Source organism: Callorhinus ursinus, unplaced genomic scaffold, assembly GCF_003265705.2.
Source record: "Callorhinus ursinus isolate GAN/ISIS: 27379988/994484 unplaced genomic scaffold, GSC_fseal_2.0 scaffold9, whole genome shotgun sequence".
NCBI lineage: Eukaryota > Metazoa > Chordata > Mammalia > Carnivora > Otariidae > Callorhinus > Callorhinus ursinus.
Window position 1 is genome coordinate 55,011,067 of NW_027397071.1, and position 22,568 is coordinate 55,033,634.

The 22,568-nt window shown below is 42.9% G+C and overlaps 1 protein-coding gene across 5 annotated transcripts in view; it reads left to right on the forward strand.

Annotated features, from left to right (window-relative positions):
* Window positions 1-22,568, forward strand: part of DAB1 (DAB adaptor protein 1) — a 1,161,086-nt gene that overhangs the window by 199,711 nt on the left and 938,807 nt on the right. For all 5 annotated transcript variants that reach the window (XM_073896666.1, XM_073896672.1, XM_073896674.1 and 2 more), the window contains exon 2: window positions 3,047-3,188. The gene's annotated coding sequence lies outside the window, so the exon portion shown is untranslated. The remainder of the gene's footprint in view (window positions 1-3,046; window positions 3,189-22,568) is intronic.

Here is a 22,568-nt window from a genome sequence, read left to right on the forward strand (position 1 = left end):
TTATTTGTTTATGTATTAGGAATGGGTCATTGCATGTCTTGAAGGCTGCCCAGGCCTAGTCATATATAATAACTATATATATCTAGTAAGTGCTTAATAAAACTTTGAATGAGTACACGAATGAATGAAAGATAAGACAGATGGCTCCTGAACTGTGATTTTATGGCAGCATATTTTCCAATGTATTCATTCTTTCAATACATATTTATTGAGCTCCTGCTCTGTTGCAGGCCTGAGGTTCTGGCAGTACAAAGGTGAAGAGAGGAGAGTCCTGGCCCCCCAGGGGCTGTTCTGGGGATGGGGCCACCTCATGTTCTTTGTTTAATTAAGTTGGCTACACTCCAACTAGTTGCTTAATAATAAATGATTTGAAAAATCTGAAAACATCTGATATTTTTACAGATCAGTGACCTGTTAGATGAACAGGCTAAATCTTGTTTAATCTGTGCTTCTGTTCATCAAAGAAGTCTTTTGGTGTGGAATGTGACAGCAAATTAGATTGTACATTCATTGTGCTGTTTGCCCCCCTCATCTTAAAAATAATAATGGTATATATTTATGGTAGAGACCTTGGAAATAAAAAAAAATGAATAAAAAACTCTCATAATCTCAGAAACAAGAAATCAATGAGTATTAACATTTGGCATATTTCCTTTCAATTTTTTGTTTGTTGTATTTTTAGGAATGCACCCATAAACACAGCTGAGTCATGCTTTTTGTATCCTGCTTTTGCTGTTTTTTTCACTTAATATTATACTTACTGCATATTTTTTGCATATTGTTAAAAATTCTTAAAATGATTTTTAATTACATTTAATATTTATTGTATGGATGCGTCATAATTTTTAAACCCTTTCCTCATTATTTACAAAAGCTAAACATTGGAAACAACTACACTATGAACATCTTTGTGTGTCACTATTTTCCCTGATCTGATCATTCTGTTAGCATTCTTGAAGTGGCATTAGTGAGTTAAAGGGTATGAATATGTTTAAATCCTTTCTCTCCCTTTTTACCATTTTTTTTTTTTATCAGAGATGGTTAATTCTTCTCATCTTATTTTGGATGAGTCTGGCCTCAACTTTATTTAATACCCTTTTATAATTAATAGAGTCAGCCAGCTCCAAGCCCCCTCCCTCATTAAAGCACAACAAGCAGCTTCAAGATCTTTTTTGAGACAACATCCTCGTTCACCAATATCCACAGTGCTGGCCAAGGCTGCTCCTGTTGATGTTTTTGTAGTCTGGGTGATGGATTTTTGTAACAGCAACTATAAGTGGACTTGACATCAGAAACTTTTTTTTTTAGTGCATCCAGCCTGCATTTTGATCTTTTAGCTAAAATATACTGTAAGCACTTCTTCTGCTCTCAGACTCCTAGAAGAGCAGTCCCATTGAGGCTGTGTTGCATTAGCCTGAATCACCAGCTTCTCATTGCTTGCTGGGATAAGGGCTATCCACCCATGGACCTCTCAAGGTCCTGGTTCTCATCTTGGTCTCATTCAACTATGGAAGAATCAGGTAGCTCATTATTGTCAGCCTTAATACTGGATAGTGAAACTTCACTTGAATCTACTTATAAAACTCTCACATCTGTGTAATGTTCTACAGCTTACAAATCACCTCCAAGGGCATCAGCTAATCTGATCGTCACCATCTTTCTGCGAGGTAGCTGTTTATGGTACTCCTGTTTCATAGGCAGAGTAACCGTGATATAAGCAGAGCTAAGTGCTGGGGTTGGTAATGGAAAGAATGTGGAAACATTCTTTGAAAACATATATACCCAATTTCAAATCAGCTTTGCCACTAACTAGTTGTATTAAGTAAGTTCTTTGAGGATCAGGGATTCCTCGTCTATGCACGGAACAGGACAGTTGATTCTTATTTTTTGCAGGTTCTTAATTTGTGAACCCAACTACTCACTAAAATTTATTTGTAATTCCCGGATCAATACTGGTGGTGTTTTTGTGGTCATTAGCAGACATGCACAGAGCAACAAAAATATGAGTTGCCCAATATGCATACTCCCAGCTGAAGTCGCACAAGGCTATGTTCTGCCTTCTTGTTTTGGCACTCGTACTGTAAACAGGTGTCCTTTGTGAGGTCTTTTTAGTGCCACGTATTTCACATTTTGTGTGGCTTTTGTTGGCGATTTCACTGTTTTCCATGGTTGAACACCAAGTATAATGTTGAAGTACCATCTTGTGTTCATAAGCATAAGAAGGCTGTGAGGTGTTTCACGAAGAAAAGACATGTGTTAGATAAGTTTCATTCAGGAGTGTTACAGTGCTGTTGGCCATGATTTCAATGTTAATGAATCAACCATGTATTAAATAAAGTGTCTTTAAACAGAAACACACATCAGTCAACGTTGTATTGATCAGTTGGTGAAATTGTTGTGACCGGAGGCTCACAGGAACCAAACCCTGTGTTTCCCCTAGGAGCAATGGCTCAGTATTCACACAGCTTTATAGAACATTACTGCAAATAATGATAATCGATTGTATCTGTTTATGGGGTTGTTGTGTATGTTAAGTAAGGATGTGTGTAAAATGCATACTGTATTGATGCTTTATAAGGGGAAATTGTATTCTACTGTTTGAGGGAACAGAGGCTGTGAGAAGTTACCTGCCTTATTTAAAATCATTCAACCAGAAAATGACTCAGGTTAGTAGCATATAAATCCATTCTGTCTGAATCCAAAAACAGCATTCCTCAAAGCATACGGGCTACATCTAGGAATAATCCCACATGGGGAAATTAAATGCTTTTTAGTTCCTTCTGTGTTCGCTCTTCATTTAAACATTTTGTCTACATGATTGAATTCTGAAAAACCTATTTAACCCCCCACTACCACCATCTTTGTGCCAGGCCCGGTGCTAACCACCTACCATCTGGTATCTCTTCTTTGCACAGTGATCCTATAAGGTAGGCATTGTTGTTACTGTGACTGTTTTAGAGACCCAGAGAAGTTAAATGAATTTCTCAAAGTGCTACAACTTGGAAGAAGAGCAAAGATAACCGTTCAGGTCTTTCTGACTCCACAGCTCCTGTTCTCCATCTTGACATCAGAGAGTACCAAACCCTTGGGGAAACTATAGACCAGCAAAACAGCCAACTGAAGGAACAACAACAACAACAACAAAACAGTGGAGAAGGACATAGTGTTATCTACGTTTACTTACCCAGGTAAGGTCATTCAAGAAAGTAGTCCGCATGAACCATTATGGTCTTATAAAGAGAGCTAATCTTAATATCATAAAAGTGTGAAGAACTTAACTTTGGATTAAAAAAATCCACCCTGTTCACCTTTATGAAAGCCTTATAACATTGTCCTTCTTTGTCTCATTTCCCCCAGAACAGGGCTGCCTTTGTCACAGACAAGTAGCCTTTGGCAACCATAGCTCTGTGCTGTATTTTAAGTTATTTCCCCCGAGCTAGGCCTGAGCTTTGTCAGATACCCAGGCAGTGGATTGGATAAAATGGTATCTAAGATCACTTTTCAATTCCAAGGATGATTTTAGAGTTTGGCCCATGTCTCCTTGCAGGCCAGAGACAAAGAGGAGGTCAAACTCATGTACATTAGGCATCAAGTCAGCAGCTGCTGCTCTATCAATCTTGCCCTTGACGGGAGCAGGCACCTTGCAAATTGACCTCCAGGAAGAGAATGAATGCTTAGTGGTGGCAAATAAGTTGCGTTCACTATTGGGAAACAGGGCACACACATAAATCTCCTGTGGATCTATATTCCTTATAGAAATCCATCAGGAAAGAGAGGCAACTCATGGAAGACGGAGACATAACTCTGGCTGTTTCCCCCCACCCCCGAGGTAAATACCCTTCAGAAATGGAAATGGCCCACCAGATAAGGTAGCTTTAGGACTCTTCCACTTTTCTATTCACCTATAAATTAGGAATCTTCCATTGTCCAAGCCTGTACTCACTTGCTAAAATATTGCTAAAATAATAAGAAAGAGCCAACAGCAAGTACAGTTTATTGATGTGAATATGGTACCATCTGATGATATGCCGAGTTCTGAGCATATTTAAACCTCACAACAGCCTTGGGAGATAATACCATCATCATCCTCATCTACAGATGAAGAAACTGAGACACCAAACGGTGACGTGGCTTGACCTATCACATCACTAAAAACATAGGAGAGCTATGAATTGAACCCACACCCCTCTCTGCAAAGCCTCAGCATTCTAACCAATACACTGTGCTGCCTGGCCTACAGTATATACCATCTTTCCATATCATTTCCAAATTTTGCTATGAAATGCCCAACTTCTTAATTTTTCCTTTTTGGTGACCATGTATGAAAATAGCCTGAATCAACTCAATTAATATATATGACTCTTACTGTGTGTGTCTGATTCAGTGCTCTGGGGACACAGACATGAAGAGCGGACCTCTGCTTTCAAGAAGTTCCCGTTCAAGAAGGGAGACATGTATACATGTGGCTAGGATATAAAGCAGTCTATAGGAGAGGTATTAGGGAAGTTGCAAGAATAAAATGCCATTTGAGCTAAAACTGGGGGTTGGGGGTCAGGAGTAACAGTGTTCTCCAGGTGGAGGTGAGAAGAGGATCCACGGAGCATCTGTGGTACCTAGACTGTGGGGTGTATGTGGGTTACTGTGGGGAATGTTGGTGCTGTAGTCATCCAGGGGTCATATTTTGGAGGTACTTGAATACAGTTGAAAGGAGATTGGATTTTATTAAGTGGACTATGGGGACACCTCAAAGGTGTTTGGATCCAGGAGGAACATTATCAGAGCTGAGTTCAGGATAAATATACCCTAAATTTATGGTTAAAGATCTCATATATTATCTCTCTAGCATATCTGCATTTAGCAGGAGACAAGAGAGAGCAACCACATGTAAGAACCTGAGGTGATGGAATTTAAGACACCAGGGCAAATGCTTGGTTTCTAGTTCCCTCAGTCCAACCACTTAGATGGAAAGTTCCCAAATGTGGTTAGTCAAATGAAATACTGGGAAGACTGATAGAGATCCAGATTTCTGGGCTCCGCCTCCTGAAGATACTAATTCAGAAGATCTGGTCTCGGGACTAGGAATCAATGTTTTTTAAAGCTGGCCAGCTGATTTCAATAACCACTGACTCACGTGATGACTTCTGTTGGATGCACTGAAAACATGGGTATCAATTTAAGGAGTTTTATTTAAAGATTATCTTTGAAGCGCACCCCAAAAGTGCTTATATTGTCATAGATGTGTTTTAGTCAGGGTTCTTCAGAGAAACAGAACCAATAGGATGTGTGTGTGTGTGTGTGTGTGTGTGTGTATAAATAAAACCAATAGAATGTACATGTACACACATACACACACATATATTCTATTGGTTTTGTTTATGTTTAAAATATTTCTTATACACACTCACACACACATATACACACACACACACAGACTTATTATAAGGAACTGGCTCACCCAATCTCAAGATTGGCAGTTGGCTAGCTGGAGTCCCGGAAAAACTGATGTGTAGGTCCAGTCCAAAAGCTGGTAGTGGGTTTCAGCCCCCAGCAAAAGCCAATGCTTCCATTCAAGCCTGAAGGCAGGGAAAAAAACAATGTCCAAATCCAGCACAGTCAGGCAGAAAGAAATTCCCTCTTACTCAGCCTTTTTGTTCTATACAGGTCTTCAACTGACTGGATGCAGTCCAGCCACATTAGCGAGGACTAAATCTGTTTTACTCAGTCTACAAACTCAAATGTTAATTTCACCAAGAAACACCCTCGCAGACATACCCAGAATAACATTTTACCAAATATCTGGACACCCTGTTGCCCAGTCAAGTTGATGTGTAAAATTAACCATCACAAGATGTCATAATAAGGACTTCGTTATAGTAGTATGGTCCCTATAGTAACAATGGTAACAAGAATCATTATTATTTGTATTCCTTTAGTACCTGACAAGGTAGGTGTGTAGACAGTGTTTGCAACTGAATGAAGGAAGCAAGCATATTAGCATAGAGGTTTATACTTTATTAAGTGTTTTTGTCACTTATCATCTTGTTTTACCCACACAATAACTCTGTTGGGCATTTGAAATAGATTCCGTTTTTACCTTCTGTTTTTGAGATGGGTTGCACAAAAGTACAAAGAGGTGAGATTACCTGTCCAAGGACACAGGGTAAGTGATCAGGACCAACTCAAACCGAGAGCTTCTTTTGTGATCATTCCACCGTATGACACCAGCTCATCGCAGCTTAATTACTGGCAAAGGCACGCTAGCCTTCATGTTGTCCTCCCCTGCCCATCAACAATTCTCTGATTTATCTCTAAATACAGGAGAGGCACAAATTAACAAGTGAAAACCAAGAGATATGTTTGTACTTAATGCCACTAACAGGCAGCATAATTACAAGAGAGCTGAGAGTGTCGTTTGGCAAACATATTAATAAAAAACTCTCTTGCCAGTCTCAAGTATAAATTTCACAGCTGAAGGCAAGGAGAGACTGGGCTTGACAGTTGTAGGATAACAACCTTGAAATATATCTGCATTATCTGAGGGGTCTTTGGAGGTCTGTCTTTTGGACTTGGTTAGAGACCATGCTAATGAACTGCCTTAGTGTCCATATTTTTGCAGGGCCATCTATATTTCTTTTAAGGCCAAGTTTACCACAATTGGTAGAACTGCTTAGTTAGACATGAGGTTCTAGTCATTTTATGTGTTTAATATGGTTAAATAAACCTGTCCAATTAATCAGAGGTCATTAGATTAATATATAGTTGTTTATCTCACAACATTTTCTAATAGACTGACATAAATTTTTCTTTATATTTATATTACGGTTCATAGTTCATTCATTTGACAACTATTTATTCCATAGTAATCTTTGCTAATAACTAGAGTTGCAGAGAGAAGCTACATTCATTGCCTTCTGGTAGCTCCCCATTTTGTGCAGTGGTTCTCAACTCTGGCTGCATATTAGATCATAGAAGGGCATTTTAAAATGCCAATGCCCAGGTCCCAACCTGGAGATCCTGATTCTCTTGGTCTGGGATGGAGCCCAGGCATCAGTATATTTTAAAGGCTTTCCAGGTGATCATAACAGGCAGAGCCCAGATCTGTGGGAGAGACAATTATACATCCAGACAAGACGCACTGTTTTAAGTATCAGAGGAGAGAAATGTGTTACTGGCTGTGGGTTAGGAGTGCTAAATTCTTCTAGGGTGGATGTGGAAAGGTTTTACTGGGACTATGATTTGCCATTTGAGGGTATCAGAGAGTTTTAATTTTTAATAAAATTGTATTATTGTTTTATTTGAGCCGCATCTTGGAGAATGGTAGACAAGAAGGGAAGGGAGGAGATATACTGGGCAGTGTCCATGCAAAGGCACACGAGGAAAAGATGTCAGTGTCTTTAGAGAATTTTGAGTTGTTTAGCTGGGCTGAAGTGTTGAGTGTATGAATTACCATTAATTCTTTCGTTCAAACAATGTTTATTGTGGATATAAGCTGTATGAGGCATTGTGTGAAGTGCTACGAGGGATTAAAAAATAAGACAGAAGAGATCCTACCCCCAATGAACTCAGGCTATTCAAGGAAACACATGATGAATGATGGTGATGGTGATATAGGAACCAGAGCTTAAAATGGAAATTTTGATTAGACACTAAGAAATAACAGAAATGAAATTCCAAAGTGAAGTGCAAAATTATACTATGAGATGTCTAGAGGAAATGGCTTAGGGTTGAGAGAGTACAAAGGGAGCTGAGTGATGAGATGTCCTTCCAGAATGTTCTTGCTGAGTCCTGAGTGACTATCATCACGGAGCATGGGTCTACCTCCTAGACTCAAACCAGGTAAGAGGTAAAGGATCTGCCTCCCCACCTCAGTCCCAGAGGGAACAGTGGTGGGAGTTTGGTCAACTGGGCTCTGACCTCCTTTCACTCCAGAAAATAGAGAATAAGGGTCAGCAAACTTATTTTGTAAGAGATCAGGTAGTAAGTTAGGCTTTGCAGGAGGCATATCATCCATGTCACGTAATCTTCATTTTTTCCATCTTTTAAAAATGTACCCATTTTAAACTCTGTGTGCTGTAGTTTGCTGACCCTTGATCCAGGGGAAAAATGGCCTGAACCGTTTCCGGTAGAGCACCTGGAAATGAGGATGAAGAAGGAGCCACCAGTTCCCTCCCAGATAGAGAGGGTGACAGTATGATTCATCATCCAAACAGGGTCACTTGGGAGAGGGAAAAGGGACATTAATAACCAAGTAATTTAATGAGAATAGAGCCTGAGCGACAGGACTAAACCAGGGCTCTCACGGGCAAGATAGGGTGTACGGTCAGGTCACCTAGCAAGACATCTCCAGGGATGGAGACCTCTAAACTATGTGGTCCGGTATGGGAGCCACTAACCACATGTTGAAATAATAGTTTAAGTAAAATATGATTTAAATCAATTTCACCTATTTTTTTTTTTTTTTACCGTTTACTATGTGGCTACTAGAAAGTCGAACATTACAAATGAGGCTTGCATATGTGGCCTGCATTATATTTCTATGAGACAGCCACTGCTCTAGAGTCCTCAAAATTGCTCACTAGACAAGGAGACAGCCTGGAAAATCTGCAAGACCCAGAGCCCCTAAAGCCAGTTTGCTTACTATGCAAGTACAAATAAGACCTGTCTCACCTCTTCTCCCTCCCCCCTTCTTACCAGTCACCCCTGGTTGGGGCAGGGGGGAGGGAAGAGAGAGCAGGAGGGCTAGAAACCATATGTAGTTCAGCCAGCCATGCCCTTTCCCTTTCCTCCCCTGAGTCTCCATCCTAAAATGGCCAGAACTGAGAGATGTCAGATCGACACTAAATCTTCGTCATGGCCTGATTTATACCTTGGACTGGACACTCTCATTTCTGAACTGAAACTGCATTTGTGACTTAAAAGATCCTGTAGAACTGTCTGTTACCTAGGAGTGAGCTGGAAAGTCATGGAGTTTTAATCTAAGGTCACGGAGAGACTATACTACTGAATATATTTATATTCTATTCTATTATATATTTCTTATTTTTTTACTGTGAAAATTTTAAAGAAAGCATGCATGAAGGTGAAGAGACTCCTCTAATAAACTCCCATTTACCCCTTACCCAGTTTGGACCATCACAATATTTCACCTTTTCTATTTTATCTATTAAGTAGATATAGGGGGAGGGTCTCAAGTATTTTATTTTAAAGATCTGTTTATTTGAGAGAGAGAGAGAGAGCACACACACGAGTTGGGGGGAAGAGCAGAGGGAGAGAGAGAAAATCCTTAAGCAGACTCCCCACTGAGCGCAGAGCCCGACAAGCCCACGACCCTAAAATCATGTCTTGAGACAAAACCAAGAGTTGGACACCTAGGACCTAGTTGCCCCAGGACTTAAGTATTTTAAAGCAAGTCCCAGTCATTATATTATTATACTAACAAATACTTCACTGCATGAAAGATAAGGGTTTTGCTTTTAACATAACTCATTTTATTTTAAAGGGACAGCAGGAAATTTGAAAGTAAGCACATTTCAAATACATCATGAGTCATGTCTGTTAGCACACTCGTATGGATAGTAATGACAGTAACAGGCAAACTGCAGGGACCTTAGAGGTCATTAAGTTGTCCTCTTACTGAAGCTCAGAGGGGAAGGGACTTGCCTGGAGTTCCTGGAGGCAGCTCTGGGACTGAAATCCAGGCCCGCCCTCTCAAGACACAAGCCTGCTCACTTGAATCTTACTTGGAGGGACTTGAACTTGGCTTCCTGATGGCCTTAACTGGGTCTCTCCAGCACCTCCCAGGCATCTCCTTTTCATTTCTGTCCTTCGAGCTGAGAATCAAAGAGGAGCTTCTTGAATATCAGTTGTGATTTACCAGCAGATTAAGTTGGGAAGTCTGCATGGGGCAATTATTTGGCACTTAATGTCTTGGAGAGCCCTTGTGTGATCTCCAGGATAAAGTCAAGAGCCAAGAGATCCTCAAGGCATCCAGGTGCTTTTAGGTTAGAGGCTTGGCTTCTGAGGAAGAGTTTTATTAAGGGCTTTCCCCATGGGCTCTCTCGAGGTTCCCTAGCAAGATGAACCCTCTGCCAACCTCTTGGAATCCACCCTCTCTAGACTGTTGGGAATGACTTTGCTTTATAAGAAGAGAAAGAAGACTATCTTGACCAATTGTTCTGTGCCTCTGGTCCCCAGCCCCTTAGCTTCTTCTGAGCGTAATGGCAGCCTCAACTCCTAAGTTCACATCACCTCAATTTAATTGATGCTTCATGTTGCTTAGAATTGATCTAGCCCATTACATGTTGCCCCTTTAGGTCCACTACTCCCTGCTTTCATTTTACCTGATTTTTCTGATTTTTCCACTGTACCCACTCCTACATTTGCCTATAGACTTCCATTCTGTTGGTCCAGTTCTGCTCTGACAATACAAGTTGCCTTCTTGTCACCATCCTTGTTTTGGTCTTTTGGCCACATTCCATGTTTTCCCCCATTTCTTCAGCTATGGGTATCATATGCTTATGCTTAAAATAATGCATATCATTATTTTTCCACTAATCCCATGGAGCCCCATCTACTCTTATTGACAGGAATTTCTTTATTCCTCTTTAGAAGTCTCCCTCCCCAGTGGTTTTATCTGGTATATCTGGGGCTCTGTCCTGGCTCTCCTGCTTGCAAATCATGTGAACTTGGGCAAATTACCCCTCTCTGATCTTCAGTTTTGTCATCTGTAAAGTAGTAATATCAACTACCTCCCGCATAGAGTGAAGGGTCTATCTGTGAAAAGCATTTAGAACAGAGACTGGCACATAGCAAATAGCAGTGTAGCTTATACACACGTGCTTAGCACCTGGGCCCAGTGCATGACAAACACACTAGAGAGATTAGTCCTGGAGGGACTTCCGGTTTCTACCACATGCTGTGTTCAAACCAGTCTTTTCCATCAGCCTCCCAGCCATTGGTTTGTGCTTGGGTCACATGTTCAAATGATCTTTTTCTTATGGAAACTTCACTTCTGCAACACTTGCTTTGTTGGTTGACCTCATTTGGGAACTGGCAGAATCCTGGTCTTTGTCTTCTCGGGAGACCCTTGCTCTCAGCAGTTTTACCCACTTTCTCACTGGGGTCAGCTGTGCTATCAGGCGACCTTGGGAGGGGAAGGGTTTGCCTACAGGGCCTGCTCTACTCTTTTCCCGGAGGGATCCATTCACAGAAGACCCAGTCTAAGTTGAAGTTATCCATTTGTTGGAGAAATAGCTGGAATTTCCCTTGATTAAATACTAATAATGATGAAGCCATTGATGACAATGAGTTCTTCCTACGGAGCATTCTGTTATACAGAGTTCTTACACAGAGACATAGTCTCTCTCCTCAGTTTATTGTCTAGCCAGGAAGCTCAAATATATTCAAAGTTCCTTACAAGAATTCTAGAGATAATGGCTGTAAAAAAGCAGAAGAAAGAGTTATTTTAGGTGATTAGTGGCCATGGTTTCGTGTAAAAGTGGTATTTAAGCACTTTCTTGAACACATCCAGGAAAAAGGAGGGGCTCATTATCAAGCAGAGCAGCCCAGCTTAATGTTGCCTGGGACTACAGGTGGATATTTCCTATGCTAGTGAATTAAATTTCACATTCCTCATTCTACCTCCTGGGGTTGTACAGACCAGTCTTAATGCAGAATAATAATTCTGTGGTTATAGTGGGTCAGTAGAAGAATGGAACAATGATTATGGTCAGGATATGGACTTTTCTGAATTTGAAAGAGATAGTATTCTTGGAAGAAAGATAGTTGTAGGAAACGTTAAAGGAAAAAGAGATCACACATTGCAAATCCTCTGCAGTTGGGGGGTGGGTGCTTAGTGAATTTTGCTTCTCATTACTCTACTTGCAGTGACCTAAGGTCATAATATCATTGACTCTCAGTCTGGAAGGGACTTAACAAGGTTATCCCATCCAAGCATGCAGGATCCACTCCAGTACAATGATCCCTCTTAAAGCATCCCTAATTGGTACTTGATTATTCCCACTGATGGGGAGCCCTTTACTTAGTTGGAATATTTCAGAAGTGATAACAATAGAAAAAATATTGGTCCAAGTATCAGACAGACCTGGGTTCAAATTTACCTTACTGGTTATATTACACTGGACAAGTCATATCCTATTGAGTCTTAGATGTCTCATCTGTAAAATGGGGAAAAATTGCATACCTCATGGTGCATGTATAAGTGTGAAATGAGATAATGTAAGGAATATCTCTGACCTAATATCTAATGTATAGTAGGTACTAAATAAATGGTAATTAATAATAGTTAGGTCATAAATGTCAATTTATCCACCTCTTCCTATGCTAAGTATTGTCTTAACTTCTGTGGTTAAAAGATCAACCACATTACTGATAGCATAAAAGTTGTTAATAAGGCTAGAAGCCGATAAGCAGGAAAGCACAATTTTATTCCTTTTCTGTTTTCTAAATTTAATACCTAATGTTATAGCTTTGAAGTCATGGGCATTTGTTTCAGCAGTGAATGGGGCCTCTGCGCTGGCCAAAAGAACGTTCCCATAATTTAAAAATAAATAAAATGTGAATTGCCCTAGTAGTCTGAATCACCCTTCACTTTTTGGCCATCAGAATGTCCTGAGCCTTCTTAAGCATCTCCAAATATTAGAGCTGGGAAACATCTTAGAGCTTCTTAGGTTATTATATTTTATAGATGAAGAAACGGAGGCCCAGATAGATTGTGACTAGTTCACAGTCATACAACTCGTTTGTAGTAAAGCTGAGATTTATATGGGTCCTCTAACTCCAAATCTTACAGCCTTTCCATCGTATCCCATTGTCTCTCTACAGAATAATAATGTTTTCAAGTGACACCTTCATCCCCCTGCCCAATCTCCAAGGCAGTAATCACATAATTGGAATTTTTCTCCTTCTTTATGCATCCTCTCTAACCCCGAACCTTGCCCATAGGAATTTGACAACTCGGTACTGCTTTGAGTTTCCCGGGGAAAGCTGCAAAGGGTCTGGAGGAGGGAGAAATGTCAATGTGGTTTGGAAACTGGAAGTAATTATGAAAACAATGAACACCTTTGATTCTGTAAAGTTACAGTGACTCAGATATTTTTGAACACGTTTCCGTGTCTTAGAGAAACAAACTATAAAGTAAAGCTTCAAACTCAGTGTCATTTAAACAAGGCAACTGAGACCTTGCTAATCTCATGTGCAGTGTAGTAAAACGGGCTTGAGGAATGTTTATGAGGTGCCTCCATTTCCTTTCAGATCCAGGCAGGGGATGGGCAATTGGGATGGCAATTTAAGATGATGATGAAGACACTGTTGAAACTCTGTTTACTCAACACATATTTACCTACTGTGTGTCAGGCACTGGGGAAGGTATCAGGAATCACACTGTACTCTTCAGTTAACCATTCAACAATCAAGTCGTATGCCTGTGAGATGCTTGAAATAAGATTTTGTATTTAATAATTTTTTACACCTTCTGTTTATTCCATAAATATTGCGGCATCTACTCTGTACAAGGCACATACTAGGCAGTGCTCATCAGGTATTTAAGGCTTTCTGGATAAGATTGTAGGAAAAAAGAATCTATCTACTAAAGCCATGCTTAACCTGGCTCTAACTTCATCAGTGTCACTAAATCCAGAAGAAGGTGCTGCTGGTGTGAAATCCATCAAAGGGGTAGGCATAGTGTCCCAAATGGGGATTTGCGACTGGCTTACTCCAGCTCACAGGACTTCCCTGCCTGCTCTCCAAACTCTCTTCATCCTTCCCGACTGTATCTCCCTGAGTAGACAGTGAACTCTCTTAGAGGAAGGACTTGGTCTTATTCATCTCTGTGACCCCCTCCTAAGACCTAGCACAGCAGACTGCCTGCCATTCTTCCCTCTGCTTTATTTTTCTTACCTCCCTACCTCCCCTCATTCTTCATCGTTTTCTATAACTTTCCTCTTTCTGTTTTTTCCTCCCTTCTTTCTTTTCCTCTTTTCCCTTTTTCTATTCCTTCTCCTTCTAACTCCTCTTCTTTTGTCTTCCTATCCTAAAAACACTCAGTGGGCCCCATGCATTGTACTAGGATTTGCAGAATCCGCATTACTTGCCCTTGCAAAACTTACCTAGGCTTGCAGAAGAGACAGCCACGTACATAACAGATTCCAGTACCATCTGATGAGTAGTTGATGGGTGTCAACACTTGGTATGAGAGCACAAAAATGGACTCAAACCTGTGATGGGGTGTGGGGGCAAAGTTTCTCATTGGATGAAGGACCAACAGTGAGAGTTGGCCAGACAAAAAAAAGTTAGGGTGTGGTGAGGAAGGGACGGGCCTAGGCAGATGGCATGGTATCAGCAAAACCCATAGAGGAGGGCTTGTTGTGGGGAGCTAGTAACGTGCATTTATGGCTGGAGTCTGAATACCCAGTGAACATTTGTTAAATAAATCCCTGGTCCTAGCAAGTCCAGGTCAGCTGGTCCCCAGGCCTTTTCTTGTCTGCTATATCTCTAAGGTCCTGGCCTCTGGCAAAATGCCCATTCTGAGTCCCTGGCTCTAGTGGTCAGTGATTTTATACTAAAAACCTTGGTTAAATGCACATTTTTGAAGCGTAACAGAAGTGGCCAGAAGTCTATTATTTCAGGCTGGGAGTGGAGCTGGGGGCTGTGGGAGGGGCAAGGGAGGTGGTCTTGTTATTAGGCAGCCAGGGTTTGAGAGCTCAGAGCTCAATGATCTGTGGTCATTAGGCCAGGCTAGATCCAGAGATGCTGGCAGCTGGTGAGTAGCCCCAGCTACCAAAGGGAAGCCAGCAAGAAAGAGGGAGAAGGAGGGAGGAAAGGAGACCGGGAGAGAGACAAGAAAGAGGGAGGGAATATGAGGGCTGAGTTGGGGAATAAGAGCACTTGGAATGGAGGGAAAAGCACGGGCATTGTGAGCAGTTTTATCTGTGAATTCCACCTATAAACTCAACAGCTGTCATTTTCTGAGCCTTCTGAAAACTGACTCAATGAGGCCTACCTAAGCATTATTATGGAAAGTAAATAAGATAAGTTAAAGTGCCAAGCACAGTGCCTGGCTGTTAGCTAGTTGTCCTGTAGATGGGAGTCTTTTAAGCTTTAGCTGAGCAGGTAGGCATGCAGACATTAGCTGTTACTCGAGTACCTGGCTGGAGGAATGGAGGGGTAGGGAGCGGCTAACAAGAATGAGAGACAAGCCTAAACTTGGAGGACCTGATAAATTAAACAAGTTAGGGGGACACATGCCATCAGAGTACTGTCACCCACCCATCGGATAATAAGCAGGATAAGGTTGGAAGACGGGAGCCAGAGTGGTAGCATGGTTAAATGCTTAAACTCTGGAGCCCGAAAACCGGGGCTTAAGTCCTAACTCTACCACCTGCCAGCTGTAGGGTGTTAAACTTTCCAAGCTTCAGTTCCTTTACCTAGGGATAATTTCCTCACAGGCAGTGATAATTCAATGTAATGTACCTGTGAAACAGCCGTGTATCTGGAACAGAGAAGGCGGCGGCCCAGGGAGGGCCAGGGCTCCATCTGCACTGGGCTCAGACTCCTGAGCTACTAAGAGAGCCTTGTATACCCTCCTCTGCCAGCCCCAACTGGAGGGCCTGCCAAGGCCCGTAAGTGCCCCGAGCAAGGAAGATGGCTGCCACCCGCAGAGCCCTGGTTCAGGTGTGCTCCATGCTCTCCCTTCTTCTCACCCCTGGATCACCCTGGCAGGTAGGCAGCATAATTCCAGTTGCTGAGGTTGGAGGTGGAGGCCGGGGGAGATTGGGTGACTTGTCTGTCTGAGGTCGCAGCAGGATTTTAATGCAGGTCTGCCCGGTCCTAGGCTGAGTTCCTCAATCACCCACCTTGAGGTGAGCCACGTGAGAGGAAGATCGCAGGGCCCAGGCTGCTGGAGCTTGACTTTGGAAAGAGCCTCTTGCTGAGAACTACTGGGCCTCCACCCTCCAGCACTCAGGTTTTCACTGTTTTCTGGGATCAAGTTCTGCCTGGACACAGGTGGCCATCCTATTTGGCAGAGAACAGAGACTGATTTCCAACATGGGTGTTTGAAGAGCCCGTGGCAAATTGCACCGCTCTTGTGCTGATGAGGCGTTCATCGTGGGCTTTGTGCCAGAGTGATAGCCAGGTGTCATTCTGGGTACTCAATGATGAAGAACTCCCAAAGGGACAATGTGATTCAGAAAGCCACGCTTGTGCAGGAATGGACCAGCAGGGAATGGGGGAGTGAGGAGGGCTTGGGCTTTGGTATGGGGACAGATCTCTCTCCTGTTCTGGTGCTGCCACCACTATGTCCACGGCAAGTGAGTCAGTCTCAATTACCTTATCTAGGAATAAGAGATAATAATATGCCCACTCAGGTGTGCCTTGAAGATCAGCTCTCTTGCTGCCAAGTGCCTTGTGCAGAGCCTGACACATAGGAGGTCTGAGTAATGGCAGGTACCAGCTATTATTGGTTGTACATCAAAGATTTTATCTAAAGCTCTGTGAGGGCAGGGACTGCATCTGCTTTGTGCATTGTTTTGTTCTCAGTTCCTGGCACTGTGCTTGGCACATAGTAAGTCTGGGAGGAAGGGAGGATCGAGAAATATTTTACAGGCAGCACTGATGGAACATGGTGGCTGGGTGACTAAGGACAACAGAGGAAATGAAGATGAGACGGGGGTTGAGTTTGAGTGGCTCAAGGTGATGGCGCCACTTGCTAAGTGGAGAATGCAAGAGGAGAAGCAGACCTAGAGACAGTCAGTTCTGAAGATGTTGAATTGGATGTGCCTGCAGGGCCTCAAGGAGGATTTGATGAACGGGTACATGAGGATGTACATCTGGGGCTCAGCAGGATGGAAGGGGTCAGTGATGTAGGAAATCATACTTGCATCACCCTGAGCTGCAAGTGACAAAACATTGATTCAGGATGACTTAAAATTGCAATGGGCAAACAATGGCCCACAGGCTCTATCCAGCCCACTGCCTGTTTCAGCAAACCATGTTTTATTGGAACATGCCCATGCCCATTCATTTACGTATTGTTATGGCTGCTTTCACGTTCCAAGGGCAGAATAGCTCTTTCAGGGACTGTAGCACTGGCAAAGCCTAAAATATTTACTTTGTGGCCTTTTACAGAAAAAGAAAATATTGACCTCTGACTTAAACAATAAAAATCTGTATTATCTCATTAAATGCCAAGACTTGAGGTCAGGTTGTGTTCGTTGGCTTAAGGATATGTTGGAGACCCAAGGTCTTTCCACCTCACTGGACTCAGTGTCCAATCTCCACCAAACACTCCATCCTTTGTAGGTCGGCTTTGCCTCAGGCTGTCTCCCTTCATCTGCTGCAAGGTGGCAGCCTCAATTCTCTGCTTCACCTCTGGACATGACACATCCTGATGCTGAGAGGGGCTGCAGCTCTGTCTGTGTCTTTCTTGCAGAAGTCCCCCATCTTCTCCTTGATGTCTCTTGCCTGAGGATTTAAGCTCAGCCCCTTTCCCTTACGAGGGAAGTGGGACTAACTGATGGGTTTAGATCAGTGATTCTCAGTGCTGGCGAATGAACCCTGAGACTTTTAGAAAGAGAGCCTGCAGCTGGCCCAGATTTTGGATTTTCGGGGAGCATCAAGGGTGATTTAAAGGTACAGCCAGGACAGAGTAAACACTGATCAGACAGATCATTTTGGGGAAGAATAGATATGGGAAACACAAGCATCGTAACTGACACAATCTCCATGGAGGGGATAATAGAAGCCAGAGAGGCTGGGTCCTTATTCAGGATGTGTTTGTCAGGGGTGTTTGTGGTAGCAGGGCTGGACAAGATATTTGTCCAGTTAAGGCCAAAGGCAGCATAATCAGAAGTATAAATTGTGACCAAGGAGAAAAGCCAGACTTCGGAGCCAAGAAACAGAATTAAATGTCAGGTCTGGGGGGCAACATGGATATAGGAAAATGAGCCAAGAGCATGAAGAAGTAAGGAGGTGAAGGGGGTGGATGGAGGGGTTCAGGGGGATGTGAACAACAGGGGTGCCTAAGGCCAGACGAGATGCCAGGTGGGCTCTGAAGAGGAAAGTTAGTTTTTCCACAGAGTCAAAGGAACAGTGCTGGACCAGAAGGGCCAAGACACAGGTCTCTGTCCCAGGCCTGTGGGCTCCATTTGGCCCTGTTCAGTTCAGCAGAGCTGAAGCCAAGGCTACGGAAGGGCAGCTGCCTCCCTGCTCCCTCTTGTTGGACTCTGGCTCTCTTACTGGATTCACAAAAGGAGCCTGTCATCTTGCTAATTAAAAAGCATTACACTCACAGTAGGTTTGTGAAGGCCAAGCTTAGCGCAGGCCCTGGGCAAATACCATCAAGAAGCTGAAGCTGGTGTCCAGTGGCCAGTGCTTCCCTGTTCCATATCCCCTCCTTTCTTCTCCTTCTTTTCTTTTTTTGTCCCCTCCTTTTCTTGGGGCCCAGGCCTTACCCTGCCAGCCTCTGTGTCCCATCCCTACCTGTCAGTCAGGTAGACCCATCCCCTCCATTCACTGACATCATTCAGTTGTTCATTAAACAACCATTTATAAAACATCCACCAGTTGCCTGTCACCAACATGCTCTACTCCTGAGGCACCAAAATGGAAACTCTCTAAATTTTCTATCGGAAGACTCTCACATGGGATGGACTGAGGTAGATTTATCATCAAGCAATCATAATTTATGGGGACAAGATACTATCGCAGTACGATAGTTCAAGTACTATGACTCAGCAGTGGGCTGGAAGAGCCAGGGCCCAGGAGCCACATCTGCCCCCGCCATCTTTGTCTGGCGCAGAGCAAACCACCCAAGTCCACGAATTCCACCTCCCTCCCTGCCAAAACAGCATGGTGACGACTGCTTAGACTCACGCACGGTGACCCCTAGCGGATTAATATCCACAGCGTGTGAGTGCTTTTATAAAACCGAGTAATATTACACAAAGATGGAAGCATATTTTATTCCTCTTCCGTTGGGAGGTGATGTGCCCAGCTGAGCCAGGGTATGGACTTCTGAGCTGCTGTGAGCTGGCTGTAGCACGCCACTGACTGTTACATTATTCACATAAAGTGGGTCAATGGGACAGAAGCGGAGAGCAACTGTTGAGTTGGAAACAACCAGTCAGATATATGGGAAGGAGTCTTTGCCCGATTCTGTCTGACATTTAACTGTGTGGCAGACCCTTTGCTGGGGCTGATCACTTGTGTCTTTAAGGAGTCAATACCTGTGTACAGGGTTGTTTTTATGAAAAGAAGCCCAGGAAAAACTCCACCATCTATGGAGTGCATGGCTCAGGCCAGCACTTGCCATGGTCTTCTGAAAAACCCTGGATTTCCCATTTAGCATCCCATGATGTCTCCACATCTGGGATTCAGTTGCTTTTCTGGGGTAAAATGAATAATGGTAATCATGCTACTTTAGATCACGTGGGAGTGTTCACACTCATTTTATTATTTGATCCTCATGGCAGGATACTATCCTCTCCATTTTAGAGTAGAGGAAATGGGACCTCTCTTAGGGCAAGCTCGCAAAAGCTACTGTAACAAATAACTCTAAAATCCCAATGGCTTAATACCACAAAGGTTTATCTTTACATCACAGTCTGAAGTGGTTTGGGGGGGAGGGCTCTCTTCTAAGGGATGACTCAGGGCCAGAACCCAGCCACGTGGCCCCTATGTCTAAGGAAGGTTGGGGATGTGGTAAGGAAGAGGAGCAGGAAGCATCTAGTCAGTAAACCCCAGAGGTTCAGAGGTCAGACTGGCTAGGTGGGTGGCGGCTTGTAGGATGTACATTCTCTTCCGGGCCTGGCTCTAAATCTTATCACATAATCTGCCACACCCTCCCCTTTCCCGACCTTTAGTGGGCCAGCCGGGGAGGTTGGGGGGGACTCAGCGGAGGACTCTGAAGAGGCCCCCGGAATGGCAGAGGTACAAGATAGAGGAGCCTAAGTCCCCGAGTCATCCCATGGAGGAGAGCCTCCCAGTACACATCAGACTGTGACATGAGAAATAAACTTCAGTTGCGCTGGGCCACTGAGATCTGAGGGTTGTCTGTTTCGGCAGCTATAATAATTACCCTGGTTGTTTCTGAGAGGGTCCGGAACTCAGATGTATCTCTGTATCTCTGTTGTCAGAACCATATTGTATTTTCATTGTCTTCTGACTGGTCAGTTATCCTCACACCAGAATGTAAGCTCTCTGGGGTCAGAAAGTGTCTGTGACTCATCTCTGTACCCTACGGTCCTTGTATGAGGCTCAGAGAACATTTGTTAAATATATAAACATGCAGCCATGTATTTGTTAATAAAACACTTGCTCAATAAAACATTTTTAGGTAAAGGAAAAGGACATAAAATAAGAAGTAAATTATTGTTTGTCTGATTACCTTAAATATTTATGTTCTAAAGGCGGAAGAGAGGGGAGATCAGAAAAAATTCATTCAGTAGGCTTATAGGGGTAGAAAGATCTGAGTTTGCACCTTGCATGTCACTAAACTAGCTGTGTGACCTTCAGCAAATTACTTAACCACTCTGTGCCTCAGCTTCCTCACAAAATGAGGATGATAATGGCTACCTCAAAGACTCCTGATGGAAAGGTAAAGGAGATGGTGTTGGGCCTTGATTTAAAAAGACTCTTTTGGATCTGTTTCATTTATAAAGCACAGAATAAAGTTTGCTCTACAGGCTAACGTGAGAACAACCTGGCAGAGATTACTTTCCCTCTATTCCCTTTTGCACTCCCCTTTGAGGCCAGGAAAGCAGACCCATGCTGGGCCAGGCCTCCAGGTAGTCAGAAAGTGGAATTTTACACTGAACGCGAGAAGCCAGGGAGAATTCTCATGAGTGGGATACCGAATATGTGGGGAGGACCCTTCACCTCTGTGAGCCACAGCTACCTTCTGTGTCAAAACCGAGATCCCCCTACCTGATGAGAATAAAATGGGAAGGGAATTTGCAAGAAAGCGTCTAAACACTTGGATGGCAGATAGTTTTCATTGTCTCATGTCTGTATCCATCCGTTGGGAGTGGCTGCCTGGACAAGCCTTGTTGAGTATGATGAGGTTTCTACTTCCCAGGATAGTGTGGGGTGGAGGAAGGAGTGCTGATCAGTTAGGGATATCTGTGATAGACGTGGAGGGGGAGGGGAAGCAGTGGTTTTCTGAGGGCTTTTGCAGGGCTAGGACATGACAGAGCATCAGTAAATGTTAGTTGACTTGAGTGGAATTTGAACACAGTCATTGTGACTCTCTCAATTTTTAAGCAAATAATTGAAGTGGAATATAAAGAAACTGAAATGGGATATGGGGAAATTAACATGGAAATCACATTGCAGGCACTTGACAAAACTAATTAAACTGGGAAATGCAGCTAGATTTTTTTGGTGCATAAACCTTCTCTTGCAACAAGGGGGTAAAACCGACAAGTGTTCAAATTACACTTTTATGTATGTGCTCTTCCAAGCATGCGTGGTGCTTTGAAGAAGGTTCTGTTGTGTTTGTAGCAAGAGACTCTGTAATTGCTCTGAGAATTCCTGGAGTTTTTCAGATAATGTGTATTTTTTCTTGAGTGAAGACGAAGCATGATGCTTCTTTCCATAATAAAGGACTACAGTGACTTTTTCAATCAAGTGTGTAGCCTTGAGCCTTGGTGTTTTCATCTCTAAAGTGGGAATAATCCTGCCTACGTTATGGGATTGTGATGAGGAACAGATGAGGGGATGGGGGTGATTGTGCTTATGAACAATTTAGGACTGTTCACACATTCTGAACAAGCCTTATTAGCAGAGTACCGCCGTGGGGACACGTGCCAGACGACCAAAGTAAAAATCCCAGGTCGGGCACTGACTAGCTGTGTGAACTGGAACAGTTCTCTTCACCTGTCTCTGCCTGTCACCTTCTCTGCAAAATGAAGAGTTGTTATAGAAATCACAAGAATTCATGAATACCAAACCCCTAACACAATGCCTGGCACAGAGTAAGTGTCCCCCAAATTCTAGCAATCATCATCATGATCAAGTGTGAGGAATGATAATTTAATTCACTAAATTTGGGGGTTTCCTGGAAATAGCATGTGCTATTCTGGGTGCTATCGTTGTGTCAAAGACAAGGAGAACACACTTTTAACACCCAGGAATTTTAGGTCATAGTAGTGGAGAACAGAAGCACAGAACAAGTGCACAAAAAACTATCTTAAAGAAAATTTTCTAACTTTTCCTCTGAAACAGGAACAGTATTTTATATTATCAAAAGGTCTACACATGCATTGTCTCATTTTATCCTCCTAACAACTCTATACCCTATGAACAGTTGCCTATCCTATAAAATGGATAGGCTGAATCCCAAGGATATGCGATTCCAAGTAAGCCATACCGGCACAATGCCCGAATTTTAGCATTCCCCTGACAGTATGCAGTCTATAACAAAAATGGAGTTGGAACATTGCTTGTTGTTTACTTGGACACTCCTGAAATGTTCGGCAGCATGCAGGTTGAGAGCCACCATCAATTTAAATGGCAAGTGTGAGGAAATAGCAAGATATTGAAAGAGCACT